Source organism: Pleurodeles waltl, chromosome 1_1 (assembly GCF_031143425.1).
Source record: "Pleurodeles waltl isolate 20211129_DDA chromosome 1_1, aPleWal1.hap1.20221129, whole genome shotgun sequence".
Lineage (NCBI taxonomy): Eukaryota > Metazoa > Chordata > Amphibia > Caudata > Salamandridae > Pleurodeles > Pleurodeles waltl.
In genome coordinates, this window is record NC_090436.1 from 191,545,985 (window position 1) to 191,562,445 (window position 16,461).

The following is a 16,461-nucleotide window of genomic DNA, read 5'->3' on the forward strand; positions in this document are numbered from 1 at the left end:
GATCCTGGAACAATGGACCAAGTGCTCCCTAAAGCTGGGGCTAGTAGAAGCAAACCACTTCCTACTATCCCTCCCTCTACAGTGGCTTCTACTTCTGAGGAAGAAGAATTCCCTCCCTGTGCAGAACCTACACCAGAGGAGCTTCAAGCAGACACTGCTGAGCTTTTGGGTGAAGGGGGGCCTGCCAGGGAGGAGCTGAGTGTGGCACAGCAAACCTGTCCCACATTAGAGGGTCTAAGACAGCAAGCTGTCAAACAGGCTAATGGGGATGTCAGTGACTCTCACAGAGTTTACTGGGAGGACAACCTCTTGTACACTGAGCATAGGGATCCTAAACCTGGAGCTGCCAGGAGATTAGTGATTCCTCAGGAGTACAGAAAGTTCCTCCTAACTCTTGCCCACGACATTCCCCTAGCTGGGCACCTGGGTCAAATGAAAACTTGGGACAGACTGGTTCCATTGTTTCATTGGCATAGGATGTCTGAGGACACAAAAGATTTTTGTAAGTCCTGTGAAACCTGTCAAGCCAGTGGCAAGACAGGTGGAACTCCAAAGGCACCCCTTATTCCACTGCCTGTGGTTGGGGTACCCTTTGAAAGGGTAGGGGTTGACATAGTTGGCCCCTTTGACCCTCCTACTGCTTCAGACAATAGGTTTATCTTGGTGGTAGTGGACCATGCCACAAGATACCCTGAAGCAATTCCTTTAAGGACCACTACAGCACCTGCAGTGGCAAAGGCCCTCCTGGGAATATTTTCTAGGGTGGGCTTCCCAAAGGAAGTAGTATCAGACAGGGGAAGCAATTTCATGTCTGCATACTTAAAGGCCATGTGGAAGGAGTGTGGTGTAACTTACAAGTTCACAACACCCTATCATCCACAAACAAATGGACTGGTGGAGAGATTTAATAAAACTCTCAAAGGCATGATTATGGGTCTCCCTGAAAAACTCCGCAGGAGATGGGATATCCTTCTACCATGCCTCCTTTTTGCCTACAGGGAGGTACCCCAGAAAGAAGTGGGCTTCAGCCCCTTTGAACTTCTTTTTGGACACCCTGTTAGGGGTCCACTCACACTTGTAAAGGAGGGTTGGGAACAACCTTTAAAAGCTCCTAAGCAGGATATTGTGGATTATGTACTTGGCCTCAGATCAAGGATGGCTGAGTACATGAAAAAGGCCAGCAAAAACCTTCAGGCCAGCCAAGAGCTCCAGAAGCAATGGCATGATCAGAAGGCTGTTTTGGTTCAGTACCAACCAGGGCAGAAAGTGTGGGTCTTGGAGCCTGTGGCCCCAAGAGCACTCCAAGATAAATGGAGTGGACCCCACACAATTGTTGAAAAGAAGGGAGAAGTCACCTATTTAGTTGACTTAGGCACTGCCAGGAGTCCCCTTAGGGTGCTCCATGTCAACCGCCTGAAACCGTACTATGACTGGGCTGATCTCACCCTGCTCATGGCAACTGATGAGGGACAGGAAGAAGACAGTGATCCTCTACCTGATCTCTTCTCTTCCACAGAACAAGATGCTCTTGTGGAAGGTGTAGTTTTGGCTGATTGTCTTACTGCTGAGCAGAAAGACCATTGCATAAATCTCCTAGATCAATTCTCTGAACTCTTCTCTACTGTGCCAGGTACCACTTCTTGGTGTGAGCACACTATAGATACTGGAGACAGTTTACCTGTCAAAAGGAAGATCTATAGGCAGCCTGACCATGTCAGGGACTGCATAAAGCAAGAGGTCCAGAAAATGTTAGAACTAGGAGTGGTTGAGCACTCTGAAAGTCCATGGGCTTCTCCTGTGGTACATGTACCAAAACCCCATTCCAAAGATGGAAAGAAGGAAATGCGGTTTTGTGTAGACTATAGAGGTCTCAACTTGGTAACCAAAACTGATGCTCACCCTATACCCAGGGCAGATGAGCTCATAGATACACTGGCATCTGCCAAGTATCTAAGCACTTTTGATTTGACTGCAGGGTATTGGCAGATCAAATTGTCAGAAGATGCTAAACCTAAAACTGCATTTTCAACCATTGGAGGACATTACCAGTTTACTGTAATGCCTTTTGGTTTGAAAAATGCACCTGCCACTTTTCAAAGGTTGGTGAACACAGTCCTGCAAGGGCTGGAAGCTTTCAGTGCAGCATATTTGGACGATATAGCTGTCTTTAGCTCCAGCTGGGATGATCACCTGGTCCACCTATGGAAAGTTTTGGAGGCCCTGCAGAAGGCAGGCCTCACTATCAAGGCTTCAAAGTGCCAGATAGGGCAGGGGAAGGTGGTTTATCTGGGACACCTTGTTGGTGGGGAACAGATTGCACCACTTCAGGGGAAAATCCAAACAATTATTGATTGGGTTCCCCCTACCACTCAGACTATGGTGAGAGCCTTCCTAGGCCTCACTGGGTATTACAGGGGGTTCATTAAGAACTATGGCTCCATTGCAGCCCCTCTTAAAGACCTCACATCCAAGAAAATGCCTAAAAAGGTATTATGGACAGCAAACTGTCAGAAAGCTTTTGAGGAGCTGAAGCAGGCCATGTGCTCTGCACCTGTCCTGAAAAGCCCTTGTTACTCTAAAAAATTCTATGTCCAAACTGATGCATCTGAATTAGGAGTAGGGGCAGTCCTATCACAACTTAATTCTGAGGGCCAGGATCAACCTGTTGCTTTTATTAGTAGGAGGTTGACCCCTAGAGAAAAGCGTTGGTCTGCCATTGAGAGGGAGGCCTTTGCTGTGGTCTGGGCTCTGAAGAAGTTGAGGCCATACCTGTTTGGCACTCACTTCATTGTTCAGACAGACCACAAACCTCTACTTTGGCTAAAACAAATGAAAGGTGAAAATCCTAAATTGTTGAGGTGGTCCATATCCCTACAGGGAATGGACTATACAGTGGAACATAGACCTGGGAGTAGCCACTCCAATGCAGATGGACTCTCCAGATATTTCCACTTAGACAATGAAGACTCATCAGGTCATGGCTAGTCTTATTGTCCTTCGTTTGGGGGGGGGGGGTTGTGTAGGAAAGTACCATCTTGCCTGGCATGTTACCCCCATTTTTCACTGTATATATGTTGTTTTAGTTGTATGTGTCACTGGGACCCTGGTAACCCAGGGCCCCAGTGCTCATAAGTGTGCCTGAATGTGTTACCTGTGTAGTGACTAACTGTCTCACTGAGGCTCAGCTAATCAGAACCTCAGTGGTTATGCTCTCTCATTTCTTTCCAAATTGTCACTAACAGGCTAGTGACCATTTTTACCAATTTACATTGGCTTACTGGAACACCCTTATAATTCCCTAGTATATGGTACTGAGGTACCCAGGGTATTGGGGTTCCAGGAGATCCCTATGGGCTGCAGCATTTCTTTTGCCACCCATAGGGAGCTCTGACAATTCTTACACAGGCCTGCCACTGCAGCCTGAGTGAAATAACCTCCACGTTATTTCACAGCCATTTTACACTGCACTTAAGTAACTTATAAGTCACCTATATGTCTAACCTTTACCTGGTAAAGGTTAGGTGCAAAGTTACTTAGTGTGAGGGCACCCTGGTACTAGCCAAGGTGCCCCCACATTGTTCAGAGCCAATTCCCTGAACTTTGTGAGTGCGGGGACACCATTACACGCGTGCACTACATATAGGTCACTACCTATATGTGGCTTCACAATGGTAACTCCGAATATGGCCATGTAACATGTCTATGATCATGGAATTGCCCCCTCTATGCCATCCTGGCATAGTTGGCACAATCCCATGATCCCAGTGGTCTGTAGCACAGACCCTGGTACTGCCAAACTGCCCTTCCTGGGGTTTCACTGCAGCTGCTGCTGCTGCCAACCCCTCAGACAGGCATCTGCCCTCCTGGGGTCCAGCCAGGCCTGGCCCAGGATGGCAGAACAAAAAACTTCTTCTGAGAGAGGGTGTGACACCCTCTCCCTTTGGAAAATGGTGTGAAGGCAGGGGAGGAGTAGCCTCCCCCAGCCTCTGGAAATGCTTTGTTGGGCACAGATGTGCCCAATTCTGCATAAGCCAGTCTACACCGGTTCAGGGGACCCCTTAGCCCTGCTCTGGCGCGAAACTGGACAAAGGAAAGGGGAGTGACCACTCCCCTGACCTGCACCTCCCCTGGGAGGTGTCCAGAGGTCCTCCAGTGTGCTCCAGACCTCTGCCATCTTGAAAACAGAGGTGCTGCTGGCACACTGGACTGCTCTGAGTGGCCAGTGCCACCAGGTGACGTCAGAGACTCCTTGTGATAGGCTCCTTCAGGTGTTGCTAGCCTATCCTCTCTCCTAAGTAGCCAAACCCTCTTTTCTGGCTATTTAGGGTCTCTGTCTCTGGGGAAACTTTAGATAACGAATGCAAGAGCTCATCCGAGTTCCTCTGCATCTCTCTCTTCACCTTCTGCCAAGGAATCGACTGCTGACCGCGCTGGAAGCCTGCAAAACTGCAACATAGTAGCAAAGACGACTACTGTAACTCTGTAACGCTGATCCTACCGCCTTCTCGACTGTTTTCCTGGTGGTGCATGCTGTGGGGGTAGTCTGCCTCCTCTCTGCACTAGAAGCTCCGAAGAAATCTCCCGTGGGTCGACGGAATCTTCCCCCTGCAACCGCAGGCACCAAAAAGCTGCATTACCGGTCCCTTGGGTCTCCTCTCAGCACGACGAGCGAGGTCCCTCGAATCCAGCAACTCTGTCCAAGTGGCCCCCACAGTCCAGTGACTCTTCAGTCCAAGTTTGGTGGAGGTAAGTCCTTGCCTCACCTCGCTAGACTGCATTGCTGGGAACCGCGACTTTTGCAGCTACTCCGGGCTCCGTGCACTTCCGGTGGAAATCCTTTGGTCACAGTCCAGCCTGGGTCCACAGCACTCTAACCTGCATTGCACGACCTCCTAAGTTGTTCTCCGGCGACGTGGGACTTCTTTGTGCGACTTCGGGTGAGCACCGTTTCACGCATCCTCGTAGTGCCTGTTTCTGGCACTTCTCCGGGTGCTACCTACTGCTAAGAGGGCTCCCTTTCTTGCTCGATGTCCCCTCTCTCTCCTGGTCCAATTTGCGACCTCCTGGTCCCTCCTGGGCCACAGCAGCATCCAAAAACGCTAACCACAAGATTTGAAGCTAGCAAGGCTTGTTGGCATTCTTTTGGTGGGAAAACACTTCTGCACAACTCTACAAGGTGAGTGGGATCCGTCCTCCAAAGGGGAAGTCTCTAACCCTTCGCGTTCCTGCAGAAACCGCAGCTTCTTCTGTCCAGTAGAAGCTTCTTTGCACCCGCAGCTGGCATTTCCTGGGCATCTGCCCATCTCCGACTTGCTTGTGACTTTTGGACTTGGTCCCCTTGTTCCACAGGTACCCTAGATTGGAAATCCACAGTTGTTGCATTGTTGGTTTGTGTCTTTCCTGCATTATTCCTCTAACACGACTTCTTTATCCTTAGGGGAACTTTAGTGCACTTTGCACTCACTTTTCAGGGTCTTGGGGAGGGTTATTTTTCTAACTCTCACTATTTTCTAATAGTCCCAGCGACCCTCTACAAGGTCACATAGGTTTGGGGTCCATTCGTGGTTCGCATTCCACTTTTGGAGTATATGGTTTGTGTTGCCCCTATCGCTATGTTTCCCCATTGCATCCTATTGTAACTATACATTGTTTGCACTGTTTTCTAAGACTATACTGCATATTTTTGCTATTGTGTATATATATCTTGTGTATATTTCATATCCTCTCACTGAGGGTACACTCTAAGATACTTTGGCATATTGTCATAAAAATAAAGTAACTTTATTTTTAGTATAACTGTGTATTGTGTTTTCTTATGATATTGTGCATATGACACTAAGTGGTACTGTAGTAGCTTCACACGTCTCCTAGTTCAGCCTAAGCTGCTCTGATAAGCTACCATTATCTATCAGCCTAAGCTGCTAGACACCCTATACACTAATAAGGGATAACTGGGCCTGGTGCAGGGTGCAAGTACCCCTTGGTACTCACTACAAGCCAGTCCAGCCTCCTACATTGGTTGTGCAGCGGTGGGATAAGTGCTTTGAGACTACTTACCACTCTTGTCATTGTACTTTTCATAAGAGAAAAATATACAAAACAAGGTCAGTGTATATACACATAGCCAAAAAGTTTTGCATTTCCTCTTTTCACTCTTTTCTAAGTGCTGAAAAGTACTTCTAACTTTCTAAAAAGTTCTAAAAAGTTTAAAAAGTTTTTTTTTTCTCTGTCTTTCTAAAAGCTCTGACAAACTTTTTTCTCTTTTTCTATCACTTTAACTCTCTCTAAAAAATGTCTGGCACAGGCCAAAATGTTGATCTGTCCAAACTTGCATATGATCACCTTAGCTGGAAAGGAGCAAGGAGTCTCTGCATAGAGAGAGGTTTGAGTGTAGGGAAGAATCCTTCCTTGGAATTGTTACTTAACATGCTTAGAGAACAAGATAAGGCAAGAAGTGCCCCATCTGTTGAAAAAGTAGCTAATGGTTCCCAATCTGATCCAGGGACTCCCCCAGGAAAAGATTCAGGAAATAAACTTCCTAGCCTGCCCATTACTAGACAGTCTAGCATAGTTGGTAATGATGTTGAGTCACACCATACAAATAGTGTTGTCTCACATCATAGCAAAAGCATTTATTCTCACCACAGTGGTACTGATGTTTCTGTTAGCCAAGCTGTTAGGGTGCCCTCTGTAAGGGACAGGTCTCCTTCTGTTCATTCTCACCATACTTCTGTTTCAAGGCATGTCCCTCCCACCCAACCTGATGACAGATTGTTAGAAAGGGAGCTCAATAGATTGAGAGTGGAACAAACCAGACTGAAGCTCAAGAAGCAACAGCTGGATTTGGATAGACAGACTTTAGAAGTAGAGAAGGAGAGACAGAAACTGGGTTTAGAAACCCATGGTGGCAGCAGCAGTATTCCCCATAGTCATCCTGCAAAAGAGCATGATTCCAGGAATCTGCATAAGATAGTTCCCCCTTATAAGGAGGGGGATGACATTAACAAGTGGTTTGCTGCACTTGAGAGGGCCCGTGCTGTACAGGATGTACCTCAAAGGCAGTGGGCTGCTATCCTATGGCTATCATTTAGTGGAAAAGGTAGGGATAGGCTCCTTACTGTAAAAGAAAATGAAGCTAATGATTACAAAGTTCTTAAGAATGCACTCCTGGATGGTTATGGCTTAACCACTGAACAATACAGGATAAAGTTCCGAGAGACCAAAAAGGAGTCTTCACAAGACTGGGTTGATTTCATTGACCATTCAGTGAAGGCCTTGGAGGGGTGGTTACATGGCAGTAAAGTTACTGATTATGACAGCCTGTATAACTTGATCCTGAGAGAGCATATTCTTAATAATTGTGTGTCTGATTTGTTGCACCAGTACTTGGTGGACTCTGATCTGACCTCTCCCCAAGAATTGGGAAAGAAGGCAGACAAATGGGTCAGAACAAGGGTGAACAGAAAAGTTCATTCAGGGGGTGACAAAGATGGCAACAAAAAGAAGGATGGTAAGTCTTCTGACAAGGGTGGGGACAAATCTAAAAATGAGTCTTCATCAGGCCCACAAAAACACTCTGGTGGGGGTGGTGGGCCCAAATCCTCCTTTAATCAAAACAAAGAAAAGAAACCATGGTGCTATTTATGTAAAGTAAAAGGCCATTGGACAACAGATCCCAGTTGTCCAAAGAAAAGCACCAAGCCTCCTACCACTACAACCCCTACTGCTACCCCTAGTGTCCCTACTAATAGCAGTGGTGGTGGGAGCAAACCTACTAATAGCCAATCCAAGGGAGTAGCTGGGCTCACTATTGGTAACTTAGTTGGGGTTGGCCTTGTTAGGGAGGCCACAGAGGCTGTGTTAGTCTCTGAGGGGGCTATTGATTTAGCCACCTTAGTTGCTTGTCCCCTTAATATGGATAAGTACAAGCAGCTACCCCTAATAAATGGTGTTGAGGTTCAGGCCTACAGGGACACTGGAGCCAGTGTGACTATGGTCATAGAGAAACTGGTCCACCCTGAACAACACCTACTTGGTCACCAGTACCAAGTAACCGATGCTCACAACAACACACTTAGCCACCCCATGGCTGTTGTTAATCTCAACTGGGGGGGGGTTACTGGTCCAAAGAAAGTTGTGGTAGCCACAGATTTACCTGTAGACTGTCTACTAGGAAATGATTTGGAGACATCAGCTTGGTCCGATGTGGAGTTGGAGGCCCATGCAGCAATGCTGGGCATCCCAGGGCATATTTTTGCTTTGACAAGGGCTCAGGCCAAAAAGCAAAAAGGACAGGAAAGCTTGGATCCTGGAACAATGGACCAAGTGCTCCCTAAAGCTGGGGCTAGTAGAAGCAAACCACTTCCTACTATCCCTCCCTCTACAGTGGCTTCTACTTCTGAGGAAGAAGAATTCCCTCCCTGTGCAGAACCTACACCAGAGGAGCTTCAAGCAGACACTGCTGAGCTTTTGGGTGAAGGGGGGCCTGCCAGGGAGGAGCTGAGTGTGGCACAGCAAACCTGTCCCACATTAGAGGGTCTAAGACAGCAAGCTGTCAAACAGGCTAATGGGGATGTCAGTGACTCTCACAGAGTTTACTGGGAGGACAACCTCTTGTACACTGAGCATAGGGATCCTAAACCTGGAGCTGCCAGGAGATTAGTGATTCCTCAGGAGTACAGAAAGTTCCTCCTAACTCTTGCCCACGACATTCCCCTAGCTGGGCACCTGGGTCAAATGAAAACTTGGGACAGACTGGTTCCATTGTTTCATTGGCCTAGGATGTCTGAGGACACAAAAGATTTTTGTAAGTCCTGTGAAACCTGTCAAGCCAGTGGCAAGACAGGTGGAACTCCAAAGGCACCCCTTATTCCACTGCCTGTGGTTGGGGTACCCTTTGAAAGGGTAGGGGTTGACATAGTTGGCCCCCTTGACCCTCCTACTGCTTCAGACAGTAGGTTTATCTTGGTGGTAGTGGACCATGCCACAAGATACCCTGAAGCAATTCCTTTAAGGACCACTACAGCACCTGCAGTGGCAAAGGCCCTCCTGGGAATATTTTCTAGGGTGGGCTTCCCAAAGGAAGTAGTATCAGACAGGGGAAGCAATTTCATGTCTGCATACTTAAAGGCCATGTGGAAGGAGTGTGGTGTAACTTACAAGTTCACAACACCCTATCATCCACAAACAAATGGACTGGTGGAGAGATTTAATAAAACTCTCAAAGGCATGATTATGGGTCTCCCTGAAAAACTCCGCAGGAGATGGGATATCCTTCTACCATGCCTCCTTTTTGCCTACAGGGAGGTACCCCAGAAAGGAGTGGGCTTCAGCCCCTTTGAACTTCTTTTTGGACACCCTGTTAGGGGTCCACTCACACTTGTAAAGGAGGGTTGGGAACAACCTTTAAAAGCTCCTAAGCAGGATATTGTGGATTATGTACTTGGCCTCAGATCAAGGATGGCTGAGTACATGAAAAAGGCCAGCAAAAACCTTCAGGCCAGCCAAGAGCTCCAGAAGCAATGGCATGATCAGAAGGCTGTTTTGGTTCAGTACCAACCAGGGCAGAAAGTGTGGGTCTTGGAGCCTGTGGCCCCAAGAGCACTCCAAGATAAATGGAGTGGACCCCACACAATTGTTGAAAAGAAGGGAGAAGTCACCTATTTAGTTGACTTAGGCACTGCCAGGAGTCCCCTTAGGGTGCTCCATGTCAACCGCCTGAAACCGTACTATGACTGGGCTGATCTCACCCTGCTCATGGCAACTGATGAGGGACAGGAAGAAGACAGTGATCCTCTACCTGATCTCTTCTCTTCCACAGAACAAGATGCTCTTGTGGAAGGTGTAGTTTTGGCTGATTGTCTTACTGCTGAGCAGAAAGACCATTGCATAAATCTCCTAGATCAATTCTCTGAACTCTTCTCTACTGTGCCAGGTACCACTTCTTGGTGTGAGCACACTATAGATACTGGAGACAGTTTACCTGTCAAAAGTAAGATCTATAGGCAGCCTGACCATGTCAGGGACTGCATAAAGCAAGAGGTCCAGAAAATGTTAGAACTAGGAGTGGTTGAGCACTCTGAAAGTCCATGGGCTTCTCCTGTGGTACATGTACCAAAACCCCATTCCAAAGATGGAAAGAAGGAAATGCGGTTTTGTGTAGACTATAGAGGTCTCAACTTGGTAACCAAAACTGATGCTCACCCTATACCCAGGGCAGATGAGCTCATAGATACACTGGCATCTGCCAAGTATCTAAGCACTTTTGATTTGACTGCAGGGTATTGGCAGATCAAATTGTCAGAAGATGCTAAACCTAAAACTGCATTTTCAACCATTGGAGGACATTACCAGTTTACTGTAATGCCTTTTGGTTTGAAAAATGCACCTGCCACTTTTCAAAGGTTGGTGAACACAGTCCTGCAAGGGCTGGAAGCTTTCAGTGCAGCATATTTGGACGATATAGCTGTCTTTAGCTCCAGCTGGGATGATCACCTGGTCCACCTATGGAAAGTTTTGGAGGCCCTGCAGAAGGCAGGCCTCACTATCAAGGCTTCAAAGTGCCAGATAGGGCAGGGGAAGGTGGTTTATCTGGGACACCTTGTTGGTGGGGAACAGATTGCACCACTTCAGGGGAAAATCCAAACAATTATTGATTGGGTTCCCCCTACCACTCAGACTCAGGTGAGAGCCTTCCTAGGCCTCACTGGGTATTACAGGAGGTTCATTAAGAACTATGGCTCCATTGCAGCCCCTCTTAATGACCTCACATCCAAGAAAATGCCTAAAAAGGTATTATGGACAGCAAACTGTCAGAAAGCTTTTGAGGAGCTGAAGCAGGCCATGTGCTCTGCACCTGTCCTGAAAAGCCCTTGTTACTCTAAAAAATTCTATGTCCAAACTGATGCATCTGAATTAGGAGTAGGGGCAGTCCTATCACAACTTAATTCTGAGGGCCAGGATCAACCTGTTGCTTTTATTAGTAGGAGGTTGACCCCTAGAGAAAAGCGTTGGTCTGCCATTGAGAGGGAGGCCTTTGCTGTGGTCTGGGCTCTGAAGAAGTTGAGGCCATACCTGTTTGGCACTCACTTCATTGTTCAGACAGACCACAAACCTCTACTTTGGCTAAAACAAATGAAAGGTGAAAATCCTAAATTGTTGAGGTGGTCCATATCCCTACAGGGAATGGACTATACAGTGGAACATAGACCTGGGAGTAGCCACTCCAATGCAGATGGACTCTCCAGATATTTCCACTTAGACAATGAAGACTCATCAGGTCATGGCTAGTCTTATTGTCCTTCGTTTGGGGGGGGGGGGGTTGTGTAGGAAAGTACCATCTTGCCTGGCATGTTACCCCCATTTTTCACTGTATATATGTTGTTTTAGTTGTATGTGTCACTGGGACCCTGGTAACCCAGGGCCCCAGTGCTCATAAGTGTGCCTGAATGTGTTACCTGTGTAGTGACTAACTGTCTCACTGAGGCTCAGCTAATCAGAACCTCAGTGGTTATGCTCTCTCATTTCTTTCCAAATTGTCACTAACAGGCTAGTGACCATTTTTACCAATTTACATTGGCTTACTGGAACACCCTTATAATTCCCTAGTATATGGTACTGAGGTACCCAGGGTATTGGGGTTCCAGGAGATCCCTATGGGCTGCAGCATTTCTTTTGCCACCCATAGGGAGCTCTGACAATTCTTACACAGGCCTGCCACTGCAGCCTGAGTGAAATAACCTCCACGTTATTTCACAGCCATTTTACACTGCACTTAAGTAACTTATAAGTCACCTATATGTCTAACCTTTACCTGGTAAAGGTTAGGTGCAAAGTTACTTAGTGTGAGGGCACCCTGGCACTAGCCAAGGTGCCCCCACATTGTTCAGAGCCAATTCCCTGAACTTTGTGAGTGCGGGGACACCATTACACGCGTGCACTACATATAGGTAACTACCTATATGTGGCTTCACAATGGTAACTCCGAATATGGCCATGTAACATGTCTATGATCATGGAATTGCCCCCTCTATGCCATCCTGGCATAGTTGGCACAATCCCATGATCCCAGTGGTCTGTAGCACAGACCCTGGTACTGCCAAACTGCCCTTCCTGGGGTTTCACTGCAGCTGCTGCTGCTGCCAACCCCTCAGACAGGCATCTGCCCTCCTGGGGTCCAGCCAGACCTGGCCCAGGATGGCAGAACAAAGAACTTCCTCTGAGAGAGGGTGTGACACCCTCTCCCTTTGGAAAATGGTGTGAAGGCAGGGGAGGAGTAGCCTCCCCCAGCCTCTGGAAATGCTTTGTTGGGCACAGATGTGCCCAATTCTGCATAAGCCAGTCTACACCGGTTCAGGGGACCCCTTAGCCCTGCTCTGGCGCGAAACTGGACAAAGGAAAGGGGAGTGACCACTCCCCTGACCTGCACCTCCCCTGGGAGGTGTCCAGAGCTCCTCCAGTGTGCTCCAGACCTCTGCCATCTTGGAAACAGAGGTGCTGCTGGCACACTGGACTGCTCTGAGTGGCCAGTGCCACCAGGTGACGTCAGAGACTCCTTGTGATAGGCTCCTTCAGGTGTTGCTAGCCTATCCTCTCTCCTAAGTAGCCAAACCCTCTTTTCTGGCTATTTAGGGTCTCTGTCTCTGGGGAAACTTTAGATAACAAATGCAAGAGCTCATCCGAGTTCCTCTGCATCTCTCTCTTCACCTTCTGCCAAGGAATCGACTGCTGACCGCGCTGGAAGCCTGCAAAACTGCAACATACTAGCAAAGACGACTACTGCAACTCTGTAACGCTGATCCTGCCGCCTTCTCGACTGTTTTCCTGGTGGTGCATGCTGTGGGGGTAGTCTGCCTCCTCTCTGCACTAGAAGCTCTGAAGAAATCTCCCGTGGGTCGACGGAATCTTCCCCCTGCAACCGCAGGCACCAAAAAGCTGCATTACCGGTCCCTTGGGTCTCCTCTCAGCACGACGAGCGAGGTCCTTCGAATCCAGCAACTCTGTCCAAGTGGCCCCCACAGTCCAGTGACTCTTCAGTCCAAGTTTGGTGGAGTTAAGTCCTTGCCTCACCTCGCTAGACTGCATTGCTGGGACCCGCGACTTTTGCAGCTACTCCGGCCTCCGTGCACTTCCGGCGGAAATCCTTTGTGCACAATCCAGCCTGGGTCCACGGCACTCTAACCTGCATTGCACGACCTCCTAAGTTGTTCTCCGGCGACGTGGGACTTCTTTGTGCGACTTCGGGTGAGCACCGTTTCACGCATCCTTGTAGTGCCTGTTTCTGGCACTTCTCCGGGTGCTACCTGCTGCTAAGAGGGATCCTTGTCTTGCTCGACGTCCCCTCTCTCTCCTGGTCCAATTTGCGACCTCCTGGTCCCTCCTGGGCCACAGCAGCATCCAAAAACGCTAACCGCACGATTTGCAGCTAGCAAGGCTTGTTGGCGTTCTTTCGGCGGGAAAACACTTCTGCACAACTCTACAAGGCGAGAGGGATCCGTCCTCCAAAGGGGAAGTCTCTAGCCTTTCGCGTTCCTGCAGAAACCGCAGCTTCTTCTGTCCAGTAGAAGCTTCTTTTCTCCCGCAGCTGGCATTTCCTGGTCATCTGCCCATCTCCGACTTGCTTGTGACTTTTGGACTTGGTCCCCTTGTTCCACAGGTACCCTAGATTGGAAATCCACAGTTGTTGCATTGTTGGTTTGTGTCTTTCCTGCATTATTCCTCTAACACGACTTCTTTATCCTTAGGGGAACTTTAGTGCACTTTGCACTCACTTTTCAGGGTCTTGGGGAGGGTTATTTTTCTAACTCTCACTATTTTCTAATAGTCCCAGCGACCCTCTACAAGGTCACATAGGTTTGGGGTCCATTCGTGGTTCGCATTCCACTTTTGGAGTATATGGTTTGTGTTGCCCCTATCGCTATGTTTCCCCATTGCATCCTATTGTAACTATACATTGTTTGCACTGTTTTCTAAGACTATACTGCATATTTTTGCTATTGTGTATATATATCTTGTGTATATTTCCTATCCTCTCACTGAGGGTACACTCTAAGATTCTTTGGCATATTGTCATAAAAATAAAGTACCTTTATTTTTAGTATAACTGTGTATTGTGTTTTCTTATGATATTGTGCATATGACACTAAGTGGTACTGTAGTAGCTTCACACGTCTCCTAGTTCAGCCTAAGCTGCTCTGCTAAGCTACCATTATCTATCAGCCTAAGCTGCTAGACACCCTATACACTAATAAGGGATAACTGGGCCTGGTGCAGGGTGCAAGTACCCCTTGGTACTCACTACAAGCCAGTCCAGCCTCCTACAAGATGTGATAAACTATTGTAAAAGATCCAAACCTAAGCTGTGCATCATCATCAGGGCTAGCAGTGAAGGCTCCAGTCCTGACAGGTGGGGGTCATTGTTGTTCAAGTACTACTGTAATAATGCCTGCAATATATTGTGCTTATACCAATAAGTATTATTGGTATATTACAATGAAGACAAATATTTCGGGAGTGACAATATTCAGGTCTAGAGTTAGTTCAACATTAAGGTTATGTTTAGGGCTAGAGTTAGGTTTAGGGCAAGAATAGGTTAAGGGCTATGGTTGAGGCCAGTGTTAAAGCTTCTTTTGGGGTTTTTGGTTAGAGCTAAAACTAGGTTAAAGGTTGAGGTAGGTTTCGGTGTAGGGTTAGGGCTATGGTCAAGGTTAGTTTTAAACTAAGGATAGGCTTATCGTTTGAACTACATTCAGGTTTGTGGCATAGTTTGGGCTAAGGCTAAAGATAGGCTTAGAATTCCTCTTATATTTTTAAATATGTGGCATGTTTTTGTTATTATATTGTTTATACTTGGAATGTATGTTTGTACCCAAAACAATATTATGTATAATATGTATGTAGATAATAAAATGGTAAAATGCACGTAGCATAATATTAAACATGTATGTGCTAGAGATTTTGAACACAAAATGTATATGCTTCTAGTCAATGTTGTGTCATATGTTGTTGCTGCTCAAACCCAAATTAATAAGTTAAGAGAGAATAGACAAAAAATGACCAATTAAGTAACTCTTCAACAACCAATACAGATATGTTGACAACTGTAATATTAGAAAATGTGCATTCATAACAACCAAGGTACTTTCTTTTAAAACAGTCACACGGAATAGCATTATACCTGGTTTGTGGAAGTATTACTTTGTATTTCCAAAAGGTAAGAAAGACAACAAGGTTAATTAATATCTCCAGCTAGAATTCAGTTGCCTACAAAAGCCAGGGAAAGTCAATTAACTACCCACATTGCATATGTTTTTAAAATGCTTCCACATCAAGGATGGCTGCCTTTTTTACAAGTCCCAGAGATCTTGCTCTAATTTTGCAGGATCTCAGGTCAGATTCTGGGAATAATGTTGATGATATCAAATATGGAAATGTTCACTGCCTGAGACATGCTGACACTGGAGCTAAGTCAGTGACTCTAGCACCCATTCCAGAAAGATTGTTGGATTTGTCAGATGGACATTAGTGATCAAAGGTACATCTGTTAAGGCCAAACAGGGTGATGTTTTTTCAGGAGTACACACTGAAGTGAATATTTTACAAGCATGGCACTCATAGCAAATATCAGATGGAATGTAACACATCTGTATGCCTTTCCAATTTAAAGTAGGGGTGTAACAGTGTGGTACTGCCCCATATCTTCCTATTTATGATGATATTGGGCTATCTTTAATCACTTGACAGGGAAATGCCTGTCCAACTTGACTTTTCTCACAAAATAATAAGATGAAGGCCTCTGTCAGAGTGTGCGTCCTCCATGATTTGCTGCCAGTATTTATCACCTTGTTTTCTTTCAAAGTTGCTTGATGAAAAGGTGGTTGCCAACAACAGGGCAAGCTGCAAGCTGGGTCAGAGTTGGGATTGGACGATGGTGGTGACAGAAGAAGAGGGTCCCGGTCCGGTCATCAACGAAGGTGGGAAAGCCCAGAGTGGAAGAAGTTCAGCATCTGTGCCCAGGAAGGGCTTGATGCTGATCTGGCATGCTCTCAGTGAAGGCCTCTACGTTCAGATTTTAAAATATTTCTGGACGTCAGATTGGCTTCAGTTACACAAAACAACAAGTTGGATCCAACCAGTGATACGACATCGACCGCCGTCCAGGTCTCCCACCGGTTCTTCAGAAGAAAAGTTAACAAAAAGTTTCTATGATCTTGTTTTTACAGTTTGGGCAGGAGGAGTACACTCGAATACCAACCCAGGTTTCCTGGACCTCAGGAATAGAACTTAGAGGTCAACATGCATTCCAACAGAAGCCACCAGCAGGGTGCAGCCAGGGTAGATTCAGTTAGAAATGGTCAGCTGTGTTCTTTGCGAAAGTGGGCTTCTTGCAGCTTTTTTGTCCCTGTAGCTTGTCAAGAGGTCAGCCAACTGACCCTTGGAGTCTACTTCTTTGTCCTGGGTACA